Source organism: Mus musculus, chromosome 11 (genome assembly GCF_000001635.26).
Source record: "Mus musculus strain C57BL/6J chromosome 11, GRCm38.p6 C57BL/6J".
Taxonomy (NCBI): domain Eukaryota; kingdom Metazoa; phylum Chordata; class Mammalia; order Rodentia; family Muridae; genus Mus; species Mus musculus.
This window is the reverse complement of record NC_000077.6, coordinates 6,525,002-6,533,749: the sequence shown is the minus strand read 5'-3', so window position 1 is coordinate 6,533,749 and position 8,748 is coordinate 6,525,002. Positions and strand designations below refer to the sequence as shown.

Here is an 8,748-nt window from a genome sequence, read left to right as displayed (position 1 = left end):
GAACATGTGTCAATGGACACATGGAGATATTGAAGTTTTCCAAAGGAAGAAACATGTGTAACATCCATTTGCCAGACCTGTAGAGGTCGAATACCGCGTGGGTTAATTCCCACATGAGGAACTGGCAAGAACTCACAGCAGCTTTGACATTGAGTAACAATGTCACGGGCTTCTTTTCTTGTCAAGGAGAAACGACTGCGTAATGTTTCAGCCGTCACATGAAAATTGTTATGAAAATTTCTTGCAGCCTCTACCGGGGATGATAGGGCAGCAGCCACCACTTTAGTGGCCTTATCTGCCAAATCATTTCCCAGAGCCATGGGGCCAGGTAGGCCTGAATGGGCTCTAACATGAGTAATATAAACAGGAGATCTTCTAGATAACAAAACTAATTGTATCTGCTGAAAAATATTGGCAACTCTACTGGAAGGCTTAATCACTCCAGCCACTTCTAAAAGATTTACTGCATTAACCACATAACAGGAATCTGACACAATATTAAGGGGTTCTAAAAAGGTTTTTAAAACTTCTAAAACCACTAAACATTCTACCACTTGAGGTGAATTTTCATTATATTGTTTGGATACCACTTTACCATTAGCCACATAGGCACCTATGCCAGTTTTTGATCCATCAGTATATACCACAATCCCATTTTTAAGTGGGTTTCTTCTAAACATGTAAATATTGATTTCTCTCAAAGGAGGAAATATGCGTGACATCCATTTGTCAGACCTGTAATGGCCTGGCGCCACGAGGGTTTACCCCTACGTGAGTAGATAAAATTTGACAACAATCTAAAGGCATTATTAAGTAATCAGAATCATTTCTAGTAGAACCAATCCCTCTGGCAGCTCTAGGAATATCAGAGGAAGAAAAAACAGCCATGTAGGCTTGGCAAAATTATTAGTTGAGCTATTTTGTCCCCTTGTGATATAGAAAAGACAACTTGAGGACAAGAACAGAGAACCTGAAGTTCCCCTTTACAATCCTGATCTACAACTCCAGGGTGGACAATAAGACCTTGTAGGCTGCAAGAGCCTGCCTCTGTCATTATTGTCCAGTGGCTTCACCTGCTCGGGAGAGCGCCTTCCAGGCCCTAATAGCCTTTTCATCTGATTCAGAACTATTAAAAACTGGCTCCTTGAGCTCACCTAGTGATGAGTAGAGGCTCCTTCTCCTAGAAGCCTCCGCTGATTGATCTTTTTTCTTTTCTTTTTCCTTCTCCTTCCTTCTAATCTCTCCCCAGGTATTCTTACCTGACCTAAACTTTTCCTCGGGTTCAAGACCCGTGGAAAGGCCTGTATGCTTATTTTGTGTACCATATTTTCTCTTTGCTCCTACTCTCTCTCCCCGCTTTACTTCTGATAGATTGTCCTGAATTTCATCTAGAATCCGCCCTGCCTTAACCACTTGATAACATGTGAAAAGGAACAAAAGGGCTTCTAACACTAGAGAAAGTTCAAGGCCAAACATACCTTATAAAGCTATTTTCCACTTTACTTCTGATAGACTGTCTTGAATTTCCTTAGAAAGTTCAAGGCCAGGCGTACCTCGTAAAGCTATACTTACGGGTTACCGCCGTTCCCCAGCTGAAAAGTTCTGAATTCATGCAGTTGAATCCTTCTTAACAGTCTGCTTTACGGGAACCTTTATTACCGCGACCCGCAGTTCTGGTTCTGGAATGAGGGATCTTCCTTGCGCCGGTGAAGCTCCCGTCCCGAGTTTCCTCCCGGGTTTTTTCTTCCCGGATTTTTTCTCGTCCCGGAATTTCTCGTCCCGGATTTCAGCACCAATTCTTAATCGCGTTCTCACGCCCGGCCAGGAAAGACGCAACAAACCAAAATCTTCTGCGGCAAAACTTTATTGCTTACATCTTTGGGAGCCAGGAGGGCAAGCGCCCAGCGCCCAGCCCCCAAAACGAAAGCCCCTTCAATAATTTTAGGAGCCAGAGCTCTGGCGCGCCGGGGCGCAGAGCGTGCTCTATTGTTTACATCTTTAGGCAGCGAGAGAGCGCAGGGCGCGCAGAGCCAGAGAGATGCCAGCGAGAGAGAATGGCGGAAACCCCGTCCCCTTTTTTAGGAGCGTTATATTTCGCCTAGGACGCATCACTCCCTGATTGGCTGCAGCCCATGGCCGAGCTGACGTTCACGGGAAAGGTAGAGTACAAGTAGTCATAAAATACCCTTGGCTCATGCGCAGATTATTTGTTTACCACTTAGAACACAGGATGTCAGCGCCATCTTGTGACGGCGAATGTGGGGGCGGCTCCCAACACACACTCACATACACACACACACCACCACACACTCACACACATACACCACACACACACTCACACACACACCTCACACATACACAGACATACATGCACAAACACACACATGCACACACACACACACAGACATACATGCAGGCAAAACACCCATACTGTGATTTAACTCTGACACAAGCCAGAGTTATTTGAAAGGAGGGAATCTAAATTGAGAAAATGTCACCATAAGATCTGGCTGTAGAGCCGGGCGTGGTGGCTCACGCCTTTAATCTCAGCACTTGGGAGGCAGAGGCAGGCAGATTTCTGAGTTCAAGGCCAGCCCGGTCTACAAAGTGAGTTCCAGGACAGCCAGAGCTATACAGAGAAACCCTGTCTCAAAAAAAAAAAAAAAAAAAAAATCTGGCTCTGGCTGTAGGGCATTTTCTTAATGAATGATTGATGGGGGAAGTGTCCATCCCACTGTGGGTGGGGCCATCCCTAGACTGGTGGTCCTATAAGCCTGCTTTTTGTAAGAAAGCAAGCTGAGCATGCCTCGATGAGCAAGGCAGTCAGCTGTACCCCTCCATAGCCCTTGGGTCAGCTCTGCCCCCCAGGTCCGGGACCTGCTTGAGTTCCTGTCCTTGCTGCTTTTGATAATGAACTGTCATATGAAACTGTAAGTGAAATAAGCCTGTCCCTCCCCACGTTGGCTTTGGTCATGGTGTTTTATGACAGGGATAGAAACCCTAAGACATATACACATAAAATATGTTTTTAAAAATTTAATAACACAAGTAGGGATTAATTTTTTTTAAAGATTTATTTATTTATTTATTATATGTAAGTACACTGTAGCTGTCTTCAGACACTCCAGAAGAAGGAGTCAGATCTCATTATGGGTGGTTGTAAGCCACCATGTGGTTGCTGGGATTTGAACTTCGAACCTTCGGAAGAGCAGTCGGGTGCTCTTACCCACTGAGCCATCTCACCAGCCCCTAATTTTTTTTAAAGTTTTTTTTTTTTTTAAAGATTTATTTATTATATGTAAGTACACTGTAGCTGTCTTCAGACACTCCAGAAGAAGGAGTCAGATCTCATTATGGGTGGTTGTGAGCCACCATGTGGTTGCTGGGATTTGAACTTCGAACCTTCGGAAGAGCAGTCGGGTGCTCTTACCCGCTGAGCCATCTCACCAGCCCCTAATTTTTTTAATTATAGTTATTTAATGCGTGCACATGCACGGAGTTCAAAGAACAACTTGTGGGACTTGCTCCTCTCCTACCACAAGTGTGCCAGGGGTCAAACTCAGGTCATCAGGCTCTGTGTCAAGTGCCTTTCTTTACCCAGTGAGCCATCGTGTTGGCCCCAAACAGGCAGGTTTTGCAATTTGGAGTCAAGGAACAAACTCTTGTCATTAAAGCATTGAAAGTTGGAGCCTCAAGTCCTCTGACAACTACATTCAGAAAAGATGACTCCCAGCTGGGCCTGGTGAGCCCGGATTGTAATCCCAGCTACTTGAATGTGCAGATCCCTGGAACTGCAGTTAAGGATAGTTGTCATCACCATGTGGACGCTGGGAATTGAATCTGGGCTCTGTGTAAGAGTGGCAAGTGCTTTTAACTACTGAGCCATCTCTACAGCACCAATTATAAACTCTTTGTAATTTTTATTGTTACATTTGTGTGTGTTTGTATGTGTGACACGTAAGCATGCACATACACACAGCCTACAAGTGGAGTGGGCAAACAATTTGATGAAGTCCCCTTTCCTTCCACCTTATAGTTTCTGAGATTCAAATTTAGGCTTAGTGGCAAGAGCCTTTCGCTGCCGATCTACCTTCCTGGGCCAAAAATAAAGTCTTAGCTCCTTTTCAGTTATGAGCCTGTGGTTTGTGTCACTAGAAATTTAATGAGAACTAAGCCACCCAACCTCTAAAAAGAGGGGGGAATAAAAGAGAGAAAGAAAAATTCAAGAAAGGGCTGAGGATGTGACAGTAGAGCATTTGCAAGCTCAAGGCCCTGGGCTTGGGAATGGTTCTCCGGTGACTTCTGATCTGAGTGTGGCCATAAGCTTTGTTAACTATTACAAAGACTCGTGCTTCTTGTGGTGCTTGTTTCTGCAGCAAATTCGTGAAGAAGTCCATGTTGGAAGGTGAAGAAAGGGCAGACATATGTTTTTAAAAGAAAGGAAAAGATGGGCAGTGGTGTCCCACGCCTTTAATCTTAACACTGTGGAGGCAGAAGCAGGTGGATCTGAGTTCGAGGCCAGCCTGTTCTACAGAGTTCCTGGACAGCCAGGCCTTCACTGAGAAACTTGTCTCGAAAAACAAAACAAACAAAAAATAAAGAAAATAAAAATGCTGACCGAGGTTTTCTTTCCTGCCCCCTCTCACTTTCTGGTCCATTCACATCACTTTGTTGTTGGTTGTTGTTGTGTTGGTCCATCCCAGGGCCCAGCGTCCACGTGTTTCTCAGCCAGGGCTACCTCCGGTTCCAGGCCCCAGCTTTGGCACCCGGATTACTAAAAGGATAGGATGCAGAAGGCAATCCCTGAGTCTGAGGTCCGCATTCGATCAACCGCCACTACCAGGACCGGCCAGCTGGGGGAGCGGGTTAAACCCGCGCTCGAGGCCACGCCCCAGGGGCGCTGACGTCAGTGTCTTGGAGCCCGCGCACGCGGCTTTGGGCGGGGCTGCGTGGTGACGTTACGCGTGCGCGGCTCGCTGCTGTGACCGTAACTTTAAGCACACGTGAGCGTCCTCAGCTGGCAGCCATGGCTGGCGGGTCCTTCCTAGCATGTGCTGCGGCCCTCACCTTATCTTCCGTCATCAGGGCACAGGCGCCGTGCAGGGCTATTCCGAGTCCAGGTAGAGATGGCTGAGCTCGGTGGCAGGAGATCAGCCTGCGGTGGAGCAGGGACGTTTGCCCTGGGGAGACACGTGCCACCGGGTGAGTTAGGCCTGTTTCTGGGGGATTCCTTTCCAACCCCAGCTAGTTCCGCCCAAGCAAGCAGAGTCTTCCCTCAAGAGATTTTTTTTTCCTTTTACGAGAGAACGTTCGGAGGGGCTAGAACTGGGTGATACGCACTGGCTGCGCTGAATCTGTCTTTTCTCCCCTCCTAGGTGGACATCGAGGCCCTGTGGGTGGCCCTACAGCGTGGAAGGGATGACCGAGCTTTGGGACATGTCCTGGTAAGTCAGTTGTGGAAGCTCGGTGGCCGGTGAAGCCAAACTCCGTATCTTGAATTCATTTTCAGGACTAATTCTCTCCCCTAGACTTCTGGGGACTGGGAGACTGCAGTATGGGTCGTGCAGGATTGGAGTGATATACTTAGCAAGCCTCCAGCGTGCTTGGGTCTGCAGTGACCCTGTGCATTCCTACAGTGCTTGCCAGAACAATTTTGAAGTGGTTTGAGGCCTTGCCCTGCCCTCTCCAGAGCAAGGTTATAGAAATTTCAGACAATATGGCAGACACCTGCCACGTGGATAAATTACAAGCCGGTAAGATTTGCAATGCTGCACTTTGGGTTTTTTGTTTTGTTTAACTGTGTGGGATAGTTCTGCACATGGTGCAGAGGCAAATAAGTCATTTCTTGTTGGTTTTGTTTTGAGGCAAGGTTTCTCTGTAGTTCTTGCTGTCCTGGAACTCAAAACAGATCCACTCACCTCTGCCTCCTGAGTGCTGGGATTAAAGGTGTGTAAGGCTACACCCAGCTGAATATTTTTCTGTGCTCCAGAGTTAGTACAAAGTAGTAAATCCTTAAAACAGTTACAAAATACAGCAGGAGTACCAGAGTTGGGTCTCCGGTGTTGAAGTAAAACCCCAGGTGTGGTGACACGTGGTTTTGGTTCCATTTGGGCTCTAGGCCTTATTTTTCTTTTTTTTTTTTTCTTTTCTCGAGACAAGGTTTCTCTGTGTAGCCCTGGCTGTCCTGGAACTCACTTTGTAGACCAGGCTGGCCTGGAACTCAGAAATCCATCTGCCTCTACCTCCCGAGTGCTGGGATTAAAGACGTGTGCCACCACACCGGGCCTTAGGCCTGGTTCTTAAAAGGCAGAGAGCCTGCAGATGGTAGAAATCTGGCTGCTGTGCCAATACCTAAGGAAAGCCTCCCGGCAAAAGGAAGGAATCCCAGGTACTGGGATTAAGGGTGTGTGTTACCACACCAGGCCCTCATTTCAAATCTTTATGTTGAAAGGGAATAAAACTGTAATTCATGTAATGTATGTTAAATAGCCCAAAGAGTTGTTTCTGAGCTTTGAAACCTGGGGCTGAGAACATAGCAGAACAGACCAGGACATGCCCGGGCAAGCCCATCGCCTCCCTAGCTCCCACCCCTCTGACCTAAGTTAAATGTTACAGGCTGCTGATGTGAAACCGCGCCAATTCCTCCCCCAGCCCCACTCCTTTTCTATAAAAACCCCTAGCTTCCAAGCCTCGTGGTCGAATCCACTGTCTCCTGTTATGTGAGATACGTTTCGACCCGGAGCTCCGCCATTAAAAAAACCTCTTGTTGTTACATCAAGGTGTTGTGTTCTATTCGTGATTCTTGGGTGCACGCCGAATCGGGAGCTGAGTGGGGGTTTCCCCACTGAGTTCTTTCAATGTCACATATGTGAGTGCACTGTCACTGACTTCAGACACACCAGAAGAGGGCATCAGATCCCATTACAGATGGTTCTGAGCCACCACGTGGTTGCTGAGTTCAGGACTTCTAGAAGAGCAGTCAGTGATAACTGCTGAGCTATCTATCTCCAGCCCCTTAACTCAAACCTTTAATTGTACTTCTTTTGTGTGCGTGTCCATGGGTAGGTATGGGCCAATGGATGGCATAGAACATCAAGGTCAGAGAACAGCTTGCAGGAATTGGTTTTCTCCTTTGATAGCAGGCATCTCTAGTCCTACAGCCTGTGTTCTTTTCTGGAGTGCCAGTCATGACTGAGTTGTGTTGAAGGGAAATGTCCTGTTCTTGGTATGGAAGCTGTGGGGTAAATGGTACGTGGACAGTTGCCAGCTTAGTGTTAATGCATTTGGCTCACTGACTCTTCCTTCGGTCTAGGAAACCTAAGGTGCTGGAGCTAGAAGAGACTTGATAGCACTTCAGAGACCATCAGGCTGTTTCGTGGAACTTCCACCAAAGAGGTGAGGATGCAAGAAGACACTCAGGTCACATCAGGAATTAGGCTGGCCTCAAAGTTGCTATGCAGCCAGTGATGGCTTTGAACTCCTTAACTCATGTTTCTACCTCCCTAGAGTTTGAATTACCAGCCTGTGCCAGGAAGCTCGGGCTCTACTTCTGTCTGACTTAGTAGTTGTCCATGACTCAGTCATCTGGTTAAAGTGTATTTAAAGACAATGAGAAACCTGTGACCTTTCCATATTATAAGTCATGTGATTAAATCTCAGAAAGGTTAGACTCCTGGGTTAGATTCTTGTAGATGGCATTTGCCTCTGGTTTGATTTCAGCATAGTGTCCATGAGGAAGTCGTGATTCTAGATGGAGTGGGCTGCTACAGAAGGGACCAATGGGCCTATTGGCTCACTGGGGGTGCAGTCGGGGCTCAAACACAAGTTGGGCTATGCCACTGCCCCTCATGGCAGTGGCCATGTACAGCAACCCTTAGTCTCATGATGGTGCCTCTTCTTCACAGCGTAACTTGATGTTTCTAATCTTTGCAGATGCAGAAATGGAGACTCCAGAGCTGGAGAGAGAGAGATGACTCAACTGTTAAAAGCACTGACTGCTCTTCCAGAGGTCCTGAGTTCAATTCCCAGCAACCACATGGTGGCTCACAATTATCTGTAATGGGGATCCGATGCCCTCCTCTGGTGTGTCTGAAGACAGTGATGGTGTACTGACATATATGAAGTAAATAAGTAAATTAATAAATAGAAATGAGACTCCAGCTGTGTTGATCGGGTTTGAAGTCCTCTTGTTGGATTCTAGAAGAATCCCAAGTTTCTGGTTCTTGGCCTGAGCTTGATTCTATGTTTGTCCTCCTCCCAGACTCCTTCAGCTCTTGAATAAGGAGCCCAGCTGGCCTATTGTCTGACATTTGAATAGAATAAACCATGGGTATTGTAGCAGGCTAGAGAAAAGCACACCTGCTAATCAGAATACATCAGAGGCAAGAAGATCAGGCTGGCCTGGGTTACAAAGGACCCTGCTTCAAAAAGAAAGTAGATGTGATTTTATCCATGACTTGTCTTAGCCTGTTTATACATTACATGTGCTAAAAACACTGGTGGCAGCCCAGGTAAACCACGGTGCCTTTCCATTCTCAAGTACATGCAGGTGATTCCGTGTGCCACCTACATCATGCCTGCTTGTATACTTTTAATGACCATTTGGAACTTGCACTTGATTGGATGGAGGAGGGGTGCTGGAGTTGTCCCATTAAGGCTAAGTTGGGGGTGAGGTACAGGGGGACTGTACTGTGAGATCCTGAGGATCTGCCCTTGGCTGATAGAATCGAGGGTGTAGCAGTCAAGGGT

The 8,748-nt window shown here is 46.9% G+C and overlaps 1 long non-coding RNA gene and 1 other non-coding gene across 2 annotated transcripts; both read left to right on the top strand.

The window, feature by feature from the left end:
- The first annotated feature begins 4,989 nt into the window (after positions 1 to 4,989).
- Snhg15 (small nucleolar RNA host gene 15) lies at positions 4,990 to 8,159 on the top strand. The gene is made up of 4 exons (NR_045893.1): positions 4,990 to 5,202; positions 5,376 to 5,444; positions 7,313 to 7,395; positions 7,933 to 8,159. It is a non-coding gene; the product is annotated as a small nucleolar RNA host gene 15 (long non-coding RNA).
- LOC115487884 lies at positions 5,585 to 5,717 on the top strand. Its single transcript, XR_003949911.1, has one exon. It is a non-coding gene; the product is annotated as a small nucleolar RNA SNORA9 (small nucleolar RNA).
- Positions 8,160 to 8,748: the final 589 nt, after the last annotated feature.